Here is a 20,173-nt window from a genome sequence, read left to right on the forward strand (position 1 = left end):
GTGTGGGTGCTTGACTGCCAGTGGAGCCACCGTCTCCCTCTCAAGCGAAGTGCAAGCAGAGATATTAAGGCTGTTTACGTTGTCTTTTAACTTTTGAAGGGCCCGACGAACAGCGTGCTTGAATGTCGCAAAGGTGAGTAAATACTGCTTCTGTGCGTCCTGACGAGTGTGAATCTTTTTGCTTATTTAGTTGCAGTGCTAACATGTCGACAGTGCAGTGCCTTTGAGTTGAGCATCAGGACTGCTAGCAGCTAGTCTCACTCATTTTAGTTCGTTTAACTCTTAATTGCTTAAAAATCAATATACGATAAACTCTAGTTCCCATAGCAACATCACCGTGCTCGTCCCTTTGACAGCATGTCCTTGCGACTGTCGCGGAATATAAAGAAGTTCCCGTACCCTTGCTAATCGGTGCTAGTGAGGAATAAATAGTTTAAGATCACTTGTTTGAGATGACTGCTCTGTAACACTGAAAAAACAACAGAAAGGTTTCTTTTCGTTCACGCTATGCCAGTGTTTGTCTTGCGTGAACGTGGCGTGTGCTGTACTGACAGCTATCGGACTCTCACCGTTGATACGTCTTTGCAGGATTGCCTCCGTGCACACATATGGTTTTGTTTACAAGATACTGTAGATCATTTGATAGGAACTTTGGTTTGACTGTCTTTTTGAGATGAAAGCATAAACGGGCTGCTCAGATATGTTTTTGTCGCTTTTTAAAGCTGAAGTGCTCCTTGGCATAATGCAGGTATTACATGTTGAACGAGCACGTTCCTGAATATAGAATTGACCTTAAGAATTAAAGAGGCACAGTTCTAATGTTCATTTCAATTTTGATCATTTAAAAAAAGCAAGAAATGTAGTTATAGAAATTATGCAATCTAAAAAGTGAAGACTTTAAAATAAATAAATCAAATAAAAGTAACCACAATATGTATTTTATTCTACATGTGAGCATGCACCGCTCATAAAGGGACATCGCATGATGCATTACATTATACTGTTGACATAGTGACTTGTTAAATATATTCACTTTATATATTACACAGCTCTGTGATTTATGATTCTGGTGAGTTGTAGTAGCACATTTCCCAGTATTTGCAGCGTTCACTGTATAATAGCTTGCTCATTCAGGAAAATAAAACTGCTCAGTGTGGATGATATTTTGTTGTCATTTGTAATACTATAGCAATTATTAGTATTTTGAATTGGCCTTTATTTGTATTATTTCAGTTTTCATTCACTTATTAGTATTTTCGTTATGTGCTCATTTGTTCTTAAATATTATAGTTTTACCTTTTCTTATTTCAGAGTTATTTTAGTACTTAAACTCATTTATACTTTAATACTCATGTATCAGTGTCAGTTATCTTCCTCCTAGGGCAACATTATCTGTTATATATATATATATATATATATATATATATATATATATATATATATATATATATATATATATATATATATATATATATATATATATGTCTGTATATTTATTTATATATTCATAATTTATTTCATTTAAGCTTTATTCAGTGATCTAAATGATTTTAATGGTTGTTTTAAATAACAACACATGCTTTTCACATGTTGATGGTGATACATTTCCACTAGGATTGGATGATATGGCAAATAAAAGATTTAAAAAAAAATTTATAGAATGTTTTGACAGATTCTCATCAATTTGAAAATGCAACTACAATATGATTCAAGCAACGCTTTCTCTATTAACCCTGGAGTTAAAGAAAATTCTATTCCAGTTGCACCACACATAAAGTTGTCATCAAGATATAAATGTTAAACAAATTACTTGTTAAATGTCTTTGCGGAAAAGGTGCATGAACTCCATCTTGGACAAACTTGTTCAAAATCTCAAAAGTCAAGGTAATTCAATTTAATTTAAAATGACTTAAAGTATAACACTAGGAGACTTTTATTAAAAGTAAATGTTCTGTAAAAACAACAGCAGCTTTCAGCCTTCCCCATGATGTAAACATGGAATAATAATATTTGCTATATTTTCTCTCGTACGTCTTATGAAATTTACTCTGCAGTTGTTGACTTCCATGTTTCAACAAGGAAATGTGAAAGTGCAGCACCACTGTTGAAAGAAGTCTGATGGTGTGGTAAAAAGACTTTAAAGACTTTAATATTAAGACTTTTTTTTTCATGAATTCGGATCGTCTCAAAAATGCCATCTAACACCAAGTTTTAGGTATGCATGCCCATTTGTGCACGGCAGACACCTGGACCAGAAACAAATTGGCTGCGGTATGGGCTTTACATTAGCTAAGTGCTATCTGAAATGGCTACATGAGTCGGTTATAGTTTCAGGGATCAGGTGTTCAAAGGACAGAGCGGAGTCATCATATTTGAGCGGTGTGGAATTGGCAAACTGTCCATTGGATAGCCTTACTTGCAGAAAAGAGTCCAGTCCAGTAAAAGGTGAAATTTGTGGAACTTTTTTTTTTTTTTTAGTCCTAGGTTGTGCCAACTCTGCTGTCTCCAAAAAGAAACAAATAGCTATTTTGTGCTGCTCTTGTTCAAGTAGAGATCTTCATCTCCTCTCTGGAGCCACTGCTTGAGTGCTGAAGGTGAATGGAGAACAAGAGTAGGTAAAGTCTTCAGTAAAAACAAGCTAAATTAAATATGTAATTGCTGTTTAAGTGACAACATTTGGAATAAATATCAAAATGACAATTCTTTATGTGTGTCTCTCAGACAGTGCGCACTTATAGCAACATTTTTGCGGCTATTTGCTCGTAAAGCTTTTATGACGTCAATGTTTACATGAGCATAACCACAAGAGAGAAAATGGTCCATCGGGTTGACTAATTTGTTTATAATCATTATAGCACCAACCCTGTTTTACAGTAAAATAAAAAAACAAGAACTTACAATACAACTGTAACATTACAGTACTAGTTGTTTTGCTGTCTTAATTTGTCTTTTTTTGTTGTTAAATGAAATCAAGATTTAGTTTTGAAGCTGAAAACCACAGGGATCCCTCATAGTTCTCTTTTGTTGACAAGAGCTGGTTTTTAAACACTTTTTAGTAGCAAGTTTGGGAAATTGGCTGGCGTGTGTTGGGTTCCCAGAATTGCGTTACCAGCTGGCCAAATGCAGAACCGATGCAAAGAAAAAACAACACGAACTGCTTGCATATAAAATTTACTCTAAAAAACAAGTTGCATATATTTATTTAATGAAATCGCATCCTTCTCAGTTTGATCATTGCGGGTAGTTTGTTTTTATTTATCGCGCTGCCGTAATTGGGACATAGAGTGTTCCCAGACTTTACTAATGTGTCTTGAAACCTGGTAACTATCTTCTTAGACCTGTAAATGAGGCGAAGAATTCTCAATGGCTCGGTCACGTTTCACCGACTCTGATCAGCTTTATCACATGCTGCACATTTGCACTCCAAAGAAAGGAATTAAAACAGTCTAAATCCATTTTCTAACATAAGCGTAACACGTTGGTGTCCTCTGATAAGAAAACACAGTCTTCAATTTTCTTCAAAGACGTGATCTCCTACCTTACTTGTCTTTTTATCAACCTCTTATCACAACTTATTATAATGGGACTGCTTCAAACCCCACAGTTCAGTTTGATTAAGAAGCATATGATATTTCGTCACACTAATTGCACGGGAAGGTGCACGAGGGAATTCTGGTTGATTTTGGCCAGGGGGGAAATTTGGAGCACAAAAGAGTGTAGTAAGACAAGAGGGCAAGAAAATTGGCAGGAACTCTGATTCATTATGAGGCCTAGTTTTCAAAAGGCCGCTGAGAGTACGTTGATGTTCAGTTTCTGTGGCTGCATTGTTATGTGGGTGGAGGAAGAAGACCTTCAGCTGTTCAAAAAAAAAAAAAAAAAAGAAGCTTTGTCATAGTTATCGAGTGGGGAAGTGTCATTGCTGAAGAAGGCATTCAGGCTACTTTTTGTAGTATTCAGGCTTGAACGTGAAAATCCATTATTCACCTGTTATAAAATAGTAGTTTGTTGATTTTTAAAAAAGACTTTGTGTGCCATACTTGAGCTGATGGAGTACTAATAATGGATGTTTGTCTGTGATACTGCTGTGAACACATGGCCAGGGCCTCCTGTGGGGACTAATATCAGTCAATTGTGGGAAGTCGGTCCCACTTGGCCCTTGGCTGGACACTTCCTGAGCCCTCGGACACAGGGGCCACTCGTAATTTGGATCACTCGGATGCTCTTGATGACTGGAGAGCTGGCCAAGGAGCAGTGCTGGCCCAGGCCCTCTGCCAGCATCACTAATCCACCACTGCCGCTGTCTCTCTCCACACGGGCCGGTTTAAAGGAAACTCGAGCGAAACCTTGCTCTACCAAACTGGGACAGAAAACACTATGTATGTAAAGAGCGCTAATGGATTTCGGACATCCAAGATCAATAAAACCAGCAGACAGAAAGGTTTATGGCTTTCTTGTAACCAATATGCTAACCGTGTTGCTGGCTTTGAAATTGACGTTTTTCTCAATTGAAGAATAGTGGTTTGTACTTCAGCAGTGTGCGTGCTCTTTTGTTTGCTTCCATAGAAAGAGTCTGTTTATGAAGTAGGTGCAACTCTTTTAAAAGATTAATTAAATTTCTGGAGTAATTTCTTTTTTAAGTAGCTTTTCATTTGCTGTATACACATTGTGATCTGAAGTTCTTTTCATTGCTTTGTATGTCTTGTACCAATAAATGCAATGCGTTTAGACTTTAAATTTTTGGACTAAAATAGTTATACCTAATGCTATTCGGCTGTGTTACAGTACGTGCAGAACAGTCAGAACCAGTATGTGCATGTTGGGCACAAAGACTATGAGTCAGAGGATATCATATTAAACATGTCTGATATTTTGAGTTGATTTTTGAATATGTAGGCCTTATTGTTTTGCAGTTGCAATGAGACTGTGTGTGTTTGGAACAGCTGAAATGCTGATAGCATGTGATCATTACTTTTTTTAAATGATCACCAGTTTTTTTTTTGTTGTAACAATTAACCAAATAAATAAAAAATAATAATAATAAATTACAGATCTAGGTCGCTTCGTTCAGCATATTTTCACATTTATTGGGCTAGAGTTATGAACTTGCTCAGAAGGATGCATTGTGTATTGTACTTAAAAGACAGAACAGTGCTGTTGCTCAATTATAACTGGAGGAAATGGCTTTAATTCCTTCTCATACACTTTAGTCAGCAATGACAATATTCTTCGTCCTCATTTGTCTTCACCTTTTACATCCCATTTTTGCACTGACAAGTCTCTACTTCTTCTTTTTTGTGTTTGGTGCATCTTGGGCTGTCTATCAGCCCTTTTCTCCCCAGTCATTGTGCATAGCTAGCAGCCACCGCTAGATAATTTCTGTCTGTTTGGTAAATGACACTCATCTCACAGCGTACGTTCTGCTCTTAAAAGTCTTTTAAGCTCTGCATGTCAGAGGCCTTTAATGAAGCCGTTTTAGTGCAGCAATGTCTGTTTTTTTCTTTTTCTTTGCCTTTCAGGTCTGCCTTCTGCTTTTCTTTGAAATGCTGCCTTCTGTAGACCACAAATTGGTTGTTAGATTCCTCACTAAATTGCCGCTCAAGTGTTAAGAATTTAAAAAAGGCATTTTTTTTTCCTTTTTATTTAATTTAAAATAAACATGTTCTGCAAGTTTTTATTTTGCTTTCTGCTTTGTAACTTAGATAAATAACAAAGTTTGTGTGTTGCGAGCTGAACTCACAGAGGGACTATAGACATCTTGTCTGTTGTGCTACAGTACAAGTAAGTGTCATGGTCCATTGGGATCATCTGGCAGGGGGGTTGTTTATCCTGGCAGTTGAGCCCCTTGCTGTGTCACTCGGGGCGCTTCCAACCCAGTTCGGTTCACAAATGCACCCATTCATATATCAGTAATGCCCAACTATCCTAACCTCAACAGTGCAAATCCCAGCCCTGTAACAAAGACCTTGGAACCCTGTCTACCCGGGCATTAAAAGAAAAACAGTTTTTTTAAAAAAACAATACAGATGGTGTTGTTCTTTCTCTTATCTATTGTTTTAGCTGCTGAACGAACAAAGGGAGGGGGTGTCAGGGGGTCCAGTCTAGCAATTATTATTTGGCAAAGCAGCCCCCAGCCAGACTTTATATTTGTGTGCCAGGTTTGTGACGTTCTCAGAGTTATGGTAGAGATCAGACTGCACACACTGGGTTCTGATGGAGGAGTTCTCGTTGGCCTGCTATGTTTCCTGCTGTCCAATAAGCTGTCAAGCTATTGACATGACTGTTGGACATGTCAAACCCCACCTGCTCTGCTCCGCCACCCAGCTGAGATCAGATGCAAGGGCCTGGACCCCTCCCAAGCTCTTGATTTTTTTTTCAGTCTCTTTAGTGCTTCAGTGAGTTTTCAGTAGCACATGCCTGGTTGAGCTAGACGAGGCATCATTGATGGTTGAGTTGATCTATGAGTTACTGTCATACACCTGCACAGCCTCTGGCTTTTTGACAAAATTTGCTGTTTTGAAACCAAAATATATCACTTAAAGGATTCCTGAAGAGGCTAAGATAGGATATATATATGTATATATTTATTATATAAATTTTTTTTTTTAAGGAAATCATGGTACTTTTTTTTTGTCTATTTTTCCAATTTTCAGCCAAGATATGTTGCCCTCAGACCTCCTACAAGGATCTACTTTCACGCCATGTCGCCTCTCCATAGTTTGCAGGTGTGAAGAGAATAAAAATGTGACCTTCTGTGAAAGACAAGGTGCAACTGTATAGCTGTGCCTTGATCTTCAGCAAATACTGTGCTGCCGATTGTCTTGAAGCTTCTTAAAATTCATCAAAGGTTTGTGTCACATGAGAGCTTTGGCCTTTCCTGACAAGCAAGAACTCTTTGATTTCAGCTAATAGAAAGAAAGTTTAGCAAATCTGTAATGCAATTTGGATATGCTGGATTTGCTGTTGGCCTGGTTTTGAGGGAAAATTCTGTTTTTTTTTTTTTTTTTTTTTTTTTTTTTTTTTTTTTTAAAGGACAGTACTGGCCATACACTGCTGCTGGGCATTGTCAGTTCAATGTTGTTATTGCACTCTTCTCAATGCATGTTTTCTGAAAGCAGCTTTAGAAAGATCAATGCTTTAAACCCCCAGTGACAGTAGGGAGAAAAACTCCCTTCCTGCCTATATTATCTAAGGAGAAAAACACCACGACTGGCAACCTGTCCTCTGGTTGATACTTATTTGTCTTTAAATGTCTAGCCATATAATTAACAGACTTCAGCAATTAAAGAGTACTGGAGGAGAGCTTTGAAGTCTTTGTGTTATTGAAGGGACGCAGCAAGCAAACGGCCTAGCTTCACTTACTGGTTAGACCTCAGAATTGCCTCTTGAACAAATTAATTTAATCGGTCCGTAAAAAGATTCTTAAACTTTTAGGTTAGCCTCATGAGTCAGACTCATTCAAATGAATCGTTAAAGGTTCACCGATTACTTTTTTTGCGAACAAGTCATTTTTCGTTTTGTTTAGTCTTTTTGTTTACATCCTTTTGTGACTACTGAGCTATCTACAACTTAAAATAAATAAATAAAAAATCACCGAAATACATTAACATACACACACACACACACGCAGTGCTTCGGAAGACCTGTCTGAAAAATCCCTTCAAAGTGCGCAGCTCAATCGTCTGCACTTATTTGTCCATCTCTCTATGTGCATAATACTTCTTCTTTAAGCATCTTTTGTGCTGCTTTAGCTCCTTTGGCTGATGGAGTGCTTTGAGGTCAAGAGAAGTACTATTTATCAGCCCTTCTTTAGTGAAACCTATAGGAGAGTTCTTGAAAAGCACATTTAGCCAGCATTTGAAAAAATGCTTAAATGGATCCCTCGAGTAAGGAGCCTGCCTAATCAAAAGAAAGCATTCTTTGAGTGTGGCTGTTTTTATTAAAGGTGAATGGAGCTTGAGTTTGTGTGGTCTGTGTGTGATAGGAAGTAGGGTATTTTTATGTCCCTCAACTACGGTCACAGAAACATAAGAAGCCTTGGATTTGTGACGTGTCCTGTTTCATAAAGTGTTCCATGTGTTTGGCCTGCTTGTATCTCTTCAGTTTGTAGCAGAGAAAAGGATAAAGGAGGGTCATATGTACACGCATGAATACTTCAAAAAGTGAAAGCAAAGGGAGCTTCTTTAAAATGATTCAAACAGTGCTCTAAATACGTTAGTTGTCAGTTTGTTGTTACTCTGTGGTGCAGTTAACTTTTAAAATGCTTTTTTGAATGCAAAACAGGAAAAAGCCGTTTTTAATCTAACACTTGAATTATTTAGCGCCTAAAACAGTGCACGCTGCATTTTATGCTTTCATTTTCTCTTTTAGAAAACAAATCGGTGTCTAATAAAGAGTTTTTGTTGATGTCAAAGATTAATGAATGGTGTTTTACCTTTTCTGGTGATCATTATTATTTAAATTAATCCAGATAATTTACGGTGTGGGTGTAAATTCTTTGTCATTTTGTCACGTTCTTGGTTCATTTCAAGTTTGTTTTATTTGAAATGTTTTGTGAAAGCATCCTGTATGGCCTCTTCTTTTAAAAAAAATAAAGACGATAAAAAAAGGCCCCAGCTGCGATAATGAACGGAAACGGTATCATCTCTATATGAAGATTTCTTTCAAAAATAAGCCTGTCGTGGCTCCTTCTTTGGCAAGAAACAACGCTGTTGAGAAAACTGAGGATTTTTTCACTAGGAAGTGTTTTTCCAAGCAGACAGCCTTGAAATGAACCCTGCTGTGCATCCTGTCTTCAGATATTTTACACAGAAACACTCATATACACGAGTATGGAAAGCATAAACCTTGCAAATACGTTTTTGCGCTCGCTTTGAAGAGGAGCAACAGCTTGGATATCTGTTAATGTGGTGAGTGCCCTGAAAGCCCTCTGCTGAAACATGTCATTTCCACAGAAGGCAGGAAGTTAGATTCAGTTCCAGCAGTGTACATCAAAGAACACTCTGAAATCTGGAAAAGCTCTCTATGGACGCAGGATGATATGACTCATATTGGTGGATGTTTACTTTGCTCTGTGTTGGTGCTCTCCTGTTAAGTAACCTGTAAAATCCAGCTGAGATTTGTCAGATTTGGGATAATTCTGTGTCCGATTTGTTTTAATAGAGTGTTCTATTGCTACTGTCTTCTAATTTCAAGTTGAGGTGAGTTTTTCACCATGCACGTTCATTCCAGGTTCAGAGGGACTGAAGCACATTTTCACTTTAAAATGACCCACTTCAGCGTAGTATTCACACACAAAAATGATAACTTTTGCTTCTCATGGTGCTGTACTGCAGACTCACACAAGTTCTCAGAAACCCATTGCACCTAGTTAGTTGTTCCCGCAGGCCTGTGTGGAGAGCAGGGGGGGTGGGGAGCCCAGTGTGAGGCTCTCTCACTGGGGAACGGAGCTGTTCACAATCTCAGTAAGAGGATTTTTTTTTCCCCTGTTGACTGCCATGATGCCAGGTAGGGAGCACAGGAGTGGGGGAGGGGGTGTCTTTTTATATATATATATATATATAGGTTTAGAAGATGAGCGTGGTGGAGAAGAGTCAGATGTGTTCTTCAGATTACCTTTTATTGCTGCTCCACAGACAAACGGAAGAAGAAACTGCATTCTGCTTTATGAATATTTATGAATGTTTTGCGGCATCTCTTGTTAATATCAAGACTAATATTAACTTTAATGATGCCCGAGTGATAATTTTAGACTAGTTGTTGGAAGCTGGAACTCGGCTCACAGCACTTCCATTCCAGTAAATTTTTGTCAATGTATAGTGCTTTTATGCAAGTCCAGCAAATTAAATTAATAATTAATTAAATAAGATAGTAATTACAAGCAATACGACATAAAACGACAGTAGAACGGTATTAACATTAAACAACAGGAATATTAGGCAGCTGTCACTTTAAGAGCTGACCAGATCGAGTGTTTTCTTACACGTTTTCACTTAAAGCCTTGTTCACACAATGAATGATAACTATAAAGATAACAATACAGATACAGTTTCTCAATATTCAGTCGGAGTCCATACCACAGCTATAGCGATAAAGCCAAAGAGAAACAATGTCATTGGAATCACTTTCAAAATGATTATTTTCCAGCTGATGAACGATAAAAACATTTACGCCCAGTCAGGATTAATCCTGTTGTAACAAGCTTTAGAATAAAACAGCGGAAACATATTCGCTTACAGCAAACAGTCAATATTGTTCACTGGTAGAGCCGCTAATATTGTTATCTTTACAATTATTGTTCTCTGTGTAAACAGGGCTTAAGATGTAAATTACTGAGTTTACGAGAATACTTGCAATAATGGGTATTTTGACACTAACTCTCAGCACTCAGAAAACGCACACACACATAGCCAAACAAGTTTTCTTTCACTGCATGTTGCATTGCAATGGCTTGTTTTTAAACCACGATGCTTAAAAAGGTTTAAACAATATGTTTTGTGACCACGTAGCTGCATCATGAGCGTGTAACCCTTAAAAAAAATTATCGATTGACACCTTGATTTTTGAAACAATAGGATTTCCAGAGTTACGTAAAAAAAATTTCTTGGTGATTTTTTTTTTTTTTTTTTTTTTTTTTTTTTTTTTTTTTGGAAAATGGGTTATGCTGTTCTTGCAAACATCAGTTTCTAGCTGTCATGGAGCTACATTTATGAGTTTAAAATAGCTTGTTACTGGAATATCTCATTTGAATGTGTTTAGTGATTATTATTATTATTTTTATTTTTTTTTGTAATTAAATATTTCACATTTTTAATGAAACCACTTTAAAAGTTTTAATTAATGTAGATAGTGTTTTTTTTGAGAATGTGGTAGTACGGTGCAGATTTAGCGTCATGCATTTTTTCCCCTGTCACAGTCACTCATGGTTGGCCTGTGAGAACTTGCCATATGCTGCTGTCTGATCGCATACCAAAGGCTTTATATAGACCCGCTCTCTGATGTGTCAGGACTGTTTAACTCTGTTTTGTTTGCTGGTTTGTCGTCTCTAATTAATGTCACTGAGTAGTTCTGACTTTATATAATGGTTGTTTGAGCAAGCTCTGAAAACATTGGAAAAAGCTCTGAAAAGTGTTGCAAGTCCCTGCTTTGGGATTAAAGTTAATTCCTAAATGTCAGCCTCTGTCACGCGCTTCATCTTATCCATCACAAAAGACTTTCTTTGTTCAGTAGTTTTTCTTTTTGTCACTGTTAGATAAGCTTGGCTAATCAAGCCGTGGCGGTCCTCTGAACGTCTGCCTGTGAACTCCTTCCTGATTCTGCATCTGTTAAGAAACCCTGAGATGTTCCGCTTTCTAATGGCATTGCAGATTAGATGAGAATTAGGGATGATTTAAGGGACACATTCATCTCACCTCTGGAAATTATTTAAGATGATTTAAATAGCTGTAGAAAAAATTGATTTTAATAAAACCACAGTGAACCTATTATATAAGATATTATACTCAACTTTGTTTTTGAATGTGTGAGTTCTTGCAGTGCCTCATATTAAGTGCAGTTGTATTAAAAGCAGTCATAGGACTCCTTTCCACCTTTTTTATGTGCCTTTTTGTTTAGTCTTAATGCGTTCTAGAGGAAGTTACGATCAGTACTGAGCAGTAAACACTTGATCAGTCTTGATCCACTTTGTAAAATGTTATTATTTTTTTTAGGATCATAATCATAGGAACCTCCGTTATGTCTAAATGACCTACCTATTTTTCAATAAAATTAAATATTTGTTCATAGTACATCCAGGTGTATTTATTTAATGAATTTGTCTTTATTATTGCACACATGTATTTTGATTTTGATTCAATTGTTTTCATTTTATAGGTATATTATTCAAATGAAGCTACTTGTTGTGTAGACTAACAATAACTGAAAAGAAAGTGCGGCTATTTCTGTGCCACTTTTGAGCCGTGCTCAAAAACGGAGCACAAAGTATGGCTTAATTCAAATTTACGACCACATATACTTCTCTCATTCAACAAAAATCCAAGTGTTGCAATGTAACATTTGGCAGCTAACCAGTTATTTCTTTTGCGTCAAAACCTTGGACTTAACTCAGTTTAAGATTTGCGTCACCAAACAATTTATATGTGCATAAATATGTTTTGCCATCATGCTAATCCAGCTTTCATTTATACTTGACAATGTCCATAAATATTGTTGACCGTTAATGAAACGCTCAATACTTTCCATATAAAGCCCTAAATTCGGGTGTTCTGTTTTCAGGATGTAAAACAGTGCGTGCATAGTACGTAGTACACATCATGTACATCATAAAATCATCACATCCCCACAGGTGTTGTTTACCAAGTAGGTGATAGCGCCAACTACTGCCCTGGTATACATAATGCAGTATTTTTGGCCTTTTTTGTGGGCATGTATATACGCGAATCGCTTTGAAAATGGTATTGTTTATACGTTAAAGAGCTGAATCGATATTGTGTAAAAATAGCATAAGGCCTCATTTTTATTAAATTTTTTTTTTTTTTACATTTTGCTGTCCAGAATATTGGTAGATTTGTAGATAGTGGATTGTCTTGCACCTCTTTCTCACCAGCTCTGCATGTGCTGCTTTTTGCATAGAAACAGCAATAAGAAACATGGCAACAGCACAGACATGCAAGAACACTTCCAGCTGTCGTTTGCAGCCTCTGTGCAGAGACGTTTTTTCACCATGACAAGAGTAGGAATTTTAGACAGTTCTTCTGTGCTTGTGGGGTTTTGTTTCAAGCATTTGATTTGTGTGGTGTCAGCCCCAGGCTTGGTAACATCAATTTGCTGCACTGAAGAGACCTCAGGAGAGACTGATGAGAAGACTTGATTCCAGATGCTCGCCGAAGATCATCATCATCTATATCTATGAAAGAGCTTCTTCCATTCCCTAGTCTCGCTCTCTCTGTCTTTGATTCCCCCCCCACACTGTGACAGTCTCTTCTCATGGAGTATAAATTATAAATCCTGATACGAACACGAAGCCTTTGATTAGTAAATAATGCCTTGCACTTATGCAAAGTTCAGATATGGATGAATAATCTGTCTGCTCCTCAGCCGCTCTTTGCTGCACTGCACTTTGTCCTTGCCCTCGTATCACCCTTGCGGAGATGCTGTGATATGGCTCTTTGAAGCACTCTTCGCTCAAAGGCTTTTGATTTCGAGCATCAGCTGATAAATATTCCATGCAAGTTCCTTTCATAAGCAAACAAGGTGCAGAGAATGCGGCGCTTATCTCTTTGCCGACAGCCGGAAGATGCACTGCCGCTCTCAGGATTGACACGAGGGGCAGAGGTCGCGAGATGCACCTGTGCCTTTGTGTGTTTTTTTTGGGGATTGTATCTCTGTAATCAGCAGAAGGCTGCCATGAGTAACACTCGGCTCGGGCTGGTGGGCTGCGTGTGGGCCTGCTCGGTGCCGTCACTGAAGCATTAGCCCATCTGAACTCGTCATCAGTGAATAATCGCAAACATACCCCCGTAGTCAGGCACAAGCCCACGGCCGTCTGACCGAGCGTCTGTTTGTTTTGTTCATGCGATTCCACATCTTTGGTTTGAAGGGAGGCTGAGGCATTCTCCTGAGGCTGAACTTTGAAATCTCAGCCTCGCTGTTTAAGGTGTATGATTCGTGGCTGTTTATGAATCAGGAGAAATGCAGCGCATCTAACCTCGACCTAAAAAGGAACTTTTTTTCTTTTTTAATTTGCAGGCTTGGGGGCTTTGCTGATTCTGATTACACCAATCTCTCCCGTATTGTCCTTACAGTCCAGAGCTTGAATTTGCAGCAGGTTGTTTAGCAGATGTGTGTGTCAGAAATAAACATTCAATATTTCTTTAATGTAAGGCATTTATGTCACAGCGGTTGATTTTTATTAACACATTGACACATAAGGTCATATTACCCTTGTAAACTTCTTCTTTTTTTTTTTTAAATACATTTTTTTCATTCTTGCTATATCCATGGCCCCTTATGTATTGCTCTTGTTGCCTCTATTGTTCATCTTGTCTCAGACCCATATATTCAATATTTTATTGTCCTGTCCAGTCAAATTGCAATTTTCTAAATTCTGCTAAAAGAGCTCAAATAAATTGCGCTAGATAAGAGTTGGTTTTATAAAAACTATATATTGCAAGTGGCAGTTATCTGCACCTCAGTTTTAAAGTACGTTATAAAGCAGAATGCAACTTATGGATTGTAAATGTTAATTTTAATTCAAATGATCAATTAGATGCCATGGTTGAGACCCTTATTGGGACAATAACCTCCCTACACCTACACTAACCCAACCCAATACTTTATTTTTAACTTTTTGATTATTTCCTTCATTTTTATCCTTTTTTTCGATTTGCGCCTCAAATGGTAAAATGGCCATCTATTGTAACGTTGACTATCCCATTCACACATTGGATGGCGAAGTTAGTGTAATTGGAGTGCCTTTGCCTTATTGGCAAGGCAGAGACAATTATATTAAATTATAATTTAATTTAATATAATTGTAATTTAGAATTTAATATTAATCCAATTATATAAAAAACCTTTTTATATATATATATATATATATATATATATATATATATATATATATATATATATATATATATATATATATATATATATATATATATATAACGGATATTTAAGACCATACATAATCTGTAACAATTCCCCCTTTGATGCATGTTTTTTCATTGCTAGACATAGTCAGCAGACATAAAAAAAAAAAGTAGCAGCAGATCTTTATTTCCTCATTGTGATGAACATCCAAGTAAAAGAGATTATTAAAAAACACTACATATAGTGCAGGGACATGGTTTTATGGAGGCAGATCAGCTGAATACGAGCTTGCAGTTGATTGTAAGAATGAGTTTAAAGTGATTAAATGACTGGAGTCCAGCATATGTCAGCAGACAGAAGTCTTTCAGCAGAAACATGCACAGATTAATTGTTCACAATGAGGTGCATTTAGAAAAGAGGTCAATTTAAGGTCTTGCTGACTTCATAGAGAGAGTTTAAAAAGTTTACTTACAGAAAGTTTATTTTCTAAACGTCCTCTGGGCCTGTTCTGCCCATAGTTAAAGAATTGAAGAGTTGATTTGTGAAGAGTTGTCGATGATTCACAGTGATTTGCTTTTGGTGTGAATATACTTTAAGCTTCCTTAAAAAAATGTCTGCATTTGAGCGATCCAAGAGAGCTTTCTTCAAGGCTGTTATTTGGATGGACTTGTATGCATGGCAGAAGCTTTCAGGAGAATGCCTCGGGTCTTCAGTTCACAGTGCTGCTGCTGAAAGGTCTCTTGTAATATAGCTTCTGCTTCGAATTGATTTGTACTTCAGCTGAACTTGGTTGTGTGACGTTAGTGCGAGATGTCAAGAAATGAAAGGGAAAATGCATTTCGATTGCTTTCTATGCCACACTTTTTCTCACTTGAAGCTTCCTAATTTACCATTCCTAACTCTCACAGGGCTCTGAGATTAGATGATGAAAGGAAAAGAGAGATCACCATTATGAGAAACTAAGTTATAGCATCTACCATAAAGTCTTGCTAAAAGAGAGCAATAAATGAATGAGAGAGAGAGAGATTGTGAGAAAGAGAGCTGCTGGAAATCACGAGATATCTTTAGGTAGAGACACTCAGCAGGGAAGCATTTATGAAGCAGCTGCTAAGGCTTCTCAGATCTTCAATTCAGAGTGAGGATCTTCCATCTCTGTTCATATGGAGAGATGGCAAAAGAGTGAGTAAGGCCAAGATCCAAATTTAACACTTGGCAAGCGCTAAATGTGAGTATGAATTGACTTAATTGAGTTGTAATGCTATTAAAAACTGCTTTTTCTAGGGCAGTGCTGCACTGCCAGTGAAAATTATGCATGCTTTTTCATGTTTTTCGAAATTCACTTATTTGTTTTTATTTGATTGAGTGTTCTCTGTTCTTGCACATTATGATGATGTGGTGGATAACAGTCTTGCTGTATTTGCAGTACAGGTAAAAGATTTGGGGGTCAGGAAGATTTTTAATGTTTTTTTATATATATATATATATATATATATATATATATATATATATATATATATATATACATACATATACATATATATATATATATATATATATATATATATACATATATATACATATATGTGTGTGTGTGTATATATATGTATATATGTATGTATATATATATACATGTGTGTGTGTGTCAAAATAATTTTACAATTTAAAATAATGTCGTCGTTTAGGTTTTCTGAATGAATACATTTCTGTAATTTAATATAAATGTGATTTGTTATGGTGTCAAAGCTGAATTTTCAGCAGTCATTAATTCAGCCTTCAGTGTCACATGATCCTGATCCTCAGAAATATTTTTATATATTTTTATATTTTCTTCATATTATTATCATCATCAGTGAATACTGGTTGTAATTTTTTATGCATTTAAGGATTCTGTGATGAATAGAATATTTAAAAAGTATTTTTATAACATTATAAATGTCCTTACAGTAACTTTTTCTTATCAATTTGATTTGAATGCAAAGTGTTAATTCCCTTTAAACAGAATCCTGCTGACTCCTACTGAAGTTTTGAACAATGTTGTTAGTTAAAACGATGCAAAATACAGTTTCATGGCTGGTAAGAAGCATTTCATAGCCGGTTAGCATGTGTGGCAAAAAGTTAATTTTGTACCCCAAATAAGGCTGAGACAAGACCGAGAATCCCAGGAGGCAGTGTAGAGATATCGGGAGAATGTATGCAAAGCTCTTCAAGAGCCATAGGAATTTTACAGATGAGCAGCATATCCCTGAGAGACTATGACAGGCCCCACACATCTCCCCTACTGCGACACTCAAACTCCCAGCTTCTCTTTGTTCCCATAATCCACTGTGACGGTGAGGGTCGCATTTCCACTGCTATGGGCCTGACTGAAGGAGGGGCTGCAGGATCACACAGGCCATTTATAGGGCCACAAAAAGTGCTGGGGCCCTGGATATGTGTCCACAGGGTCAAACAAAGAGGTCTTTCTCCTTTTTTGAGACACTTGATGTTGCTTTTGTTGCTGTTGTTCTGGCTCTCTCCGTATTTTTAATGTTGTCCATCGTATACATGGGGCCGGATAAAATAAAGCAAGCCTTCAAAGAGGGTTCAGCTTCTGACTGTTTTCGGCAGCATTTGTTCTGTTTTTCACACAAGCCCGAGTGCTTCCAAAATCCTCCGAATCTGATATTAAGATGTTCTTGTCCAATCCATCCTCACAGGCACTGAATCTGCCAGCCCCGCGGTAAGTTAAGAATGGGGTGCTTTCAAGTGCACATCTGATAACTGGCCATATTTTATCCGCCGCTCCACTGTCGGCTTCTTTCTGCCGCTCTCCCACCTTCCCCGCTTTCATTCTTTCTATCATACGAAGCTGAAACCTCCATTACTCTCGAACGCAGAGCCGGGGAGATGAAGTGTGAGATGATTTCCTGTGAATGTGGCCATGTGCTGACTCTCTTTACTCTTGCTCTTAATGGATTCCACACTTCTGCACATTGTGAGCATACTCGACAAGGACTCCTGAATATGTCCTTGTTCTCAAGAACATCATAGTTGCTTTTGTGGAGTAGACATATGTGGGCGTTTGTTTTAAATTCAATGTATTTCTTCCTCTCTATGTCTGATAAGGGTGTGAGAACCATTGATTTGAGTCTGTATGTTATGTTTGGGAAATTACCCACATATTGCAGCATGAAGTGTGTTGGTGTTATTTTTTATTATTTCTGCCTCTACAAAAGGAAAATTGAAAAAGCTTCACTGTTGTGTGTTGTTGGGAATGAACTCTTCAACCTCAAATTCTTTTTTTCACCCCGCCCCCACCATCTCAACTCTTCTTCAAAATCTCCTCCTCTCCCCTTAGTCTTTGAAACTCCGCTCTCTTCTTTAGAGATTTGTTTCAGACTAATTCGATTAGCTTTTTAATTGCCTCCATTCATGAGAGTGTGTATGTGTGTGCATGCAGACGTGTGATGGAGGATGGGTTTCGAATGACCTCAGTTCATACGCACATTCCAGTGTGAGAAGTGACCTGAAGGAGCTGCCACGTTAACCAAGAGGAGTGCATCTCACTCTCTATCTGTCTCTGTCTGTCTCTCTCTCTCTCTCTCTCTCTCTCTCTCTCTCTCTCTCTCTCTCTCTCTCTCTCTCTCTCTCTCTCTCTCTCTGTCTCTCTCTCTCTCTCTCTCTCTCTCTCTCTCTCTCTCTCTCTCTCTCTCTCTCTCTCTCTCTCTCTCTCTGTCTCTCTCTCTCTCTCTCTCTCTGTCTCTCTCTCTCTCTGTCTGTCTCTCTCTCTCTGTTTCTGTCTCTCTCTCTCTCTGTCTCTCTCTCTCTCTCTCTCTCTCTCTCTCTCTCTCTCTCTCTCTCTCTCTCTCTGTTTCTCTGTCTCTCTCTCTCTCTCTCTCTCTCTCTCTCTCTCTCTCTCTCTCTCTCTCTCTCTCTCTCTCTCTCTCTCTCTCTGTCTCTCTCTCTCTCTCTCTCTCTCTCTCTCTCTCTCTCTCTCTCTCTCTCTCTCTCTCTCTCTCTCTCTCTCTCTCTCTCTCTCTCTCTCTCTCTCTCTCTCTCTCTCTCTCTCTCTCTCTCTCTCTCTCTCTCTCTCTCTCTCTCTGTCTCTCTCTCTCTCTCTCTCTCTCTCTCTCTCTCTCTCTCTCTCTCTCTCTCTCTCTCTCTCTCTCTCTCTCTCTCTCTCTCTCTCTCTCTCTCTCTCTCTCTCTCTCTCTCTCTCTCTCTCTCTCTCTCTCTCTCTCTCTCTCTCTCTCTCTGTCTCAAGCATATGGCATGTGCTCCGAACATTAACTAACCCTCTGGGGCTTTTAGCTAAAGTACGTCCTTATTTGGTGTATGGAGAACATTAGATAGACTACATGGGCACGGTGGACAACCTGTACTTAAATACATCATTCACGTTGACAAGTGTTTTTTTTTTTTTTTGCCCTCCATATCTCGGAACATAAATGTTAAACACATTTGTGTATACTGTGGACTGTGTGTGAGTTGTGTAAGACCCCTTAAAGGAATGGGTAAACCCGTGAGCGTGTTTAAATGTATGAATATTGGCGGATGTATACAAAGAGCTCATCAAATATGGTAAACATGGAAGCTTTATTACGTTTGCTTGACACACGCGTCAAAAAAGAATGTTTGCTTCTGTTTACCATATTTCACGAGCTCTATGTATGTGCCTTGAACAGAGTTTATACATGAATACATTTTCAAAGTAATTTAATGGTTTTGTCTGAGAAACTGGCTAAAATTTAAGTTGGCATTCACTGTAACATTTGCACTAGCCCCGGTTTGGTGCATTCACAAGAGAAGAATTTAATGATTTGTGAACTAGCCTAATTTTTCAGACTGGTTTTATGAATTTGCTCATTCAAAAGATCAAGCTTAAAAGAATGATCAGTTCACTTATTGGACATTACATCAACAGCTTGAGGAAAAAGTGAACCAGCACGATGAGCTTTGCTCAAGTTCACATTGATACTTGATGGCCACTGGGATGATTTGAAATGACTTTAATGCCACGCTGCTTTTGTCTGCAGCCCTCTTTCTTTTCTAGTCCATGACAGGAGAGTATGACCTGAAGGAATTGCTAAATTGCTGGGATTTCATCTTTGAGCTTCTGTGATTTGGGTGAGAAGCAGGCATAAAAGATGAGGCTTTTAATAGTAACTGCCGACAATGCCCTGCAGACAGTCGCACGTAAATGAGGTGTTAACTAGCACTGACACGCTGAGATTTTGCTGCTGTGACTCTCAGACAGGTATTCTGAAGATCAGCCTCTGTGACTTTTTATTACAGTAGACGTGCAATGAAAAGCATTAAATAAATTTTACAGAAAGTATTAATAAAACATGTGTTGCTTATGTTGCCTTTTATAGCTCTTCTCGGCTGAATCTTTACGAATTATCTATACCTGACTAAACATTCCTATTCTTTTTTTGCGGCATAACATTGTTACATTGTGATGAATGGGAACCTTGTCAATGAGGCTTGTATACCGACAGAAAGTTATAAACCAGCAAATACCTGATTTAAGTGCTTCGTCAATATTCCCATTTTATAAAAAAAGATCAATACCCTCTTTACGGTGTGATTTACTGCAGTTTTT

At 37.8% G+C, this 20,173-nt stretch overlaps 1 protein-coding gene across 1 annotated transcript in view; it reads left to right on the top strand.

Annotated features, from left to right (window-relative positions):
• glceb (glucuronic acid epimerase b) overlaps nt 1-20,173 on the top strand; it is a 39,035-nt gene continuing 18,862 nt past the window's right edge. The window contains exon 1 of the mRNA XM_043245215.1: nt 1-133. The gene's annotated coding sequence lies outside the window, so the exon portion shown is untranslated. The remainder of the gene's footprint in view (nt 134-20,173) is intronic.

This window comes from Puntigrus tetrazona, chromosome 7, assembly GCF_018831695.1.
Source record: "Puntigrus tetrazona isolate hp1 chromosome 7, ASM1883169v1, whole genome shotgun sequence".
Lineage (NCBI taxonomy): Eukaryota > Metazoa > Chordata > Actinopteri > Cypriniformes > Cyprinidae > Puntigrus > Puntigrus tetrazona.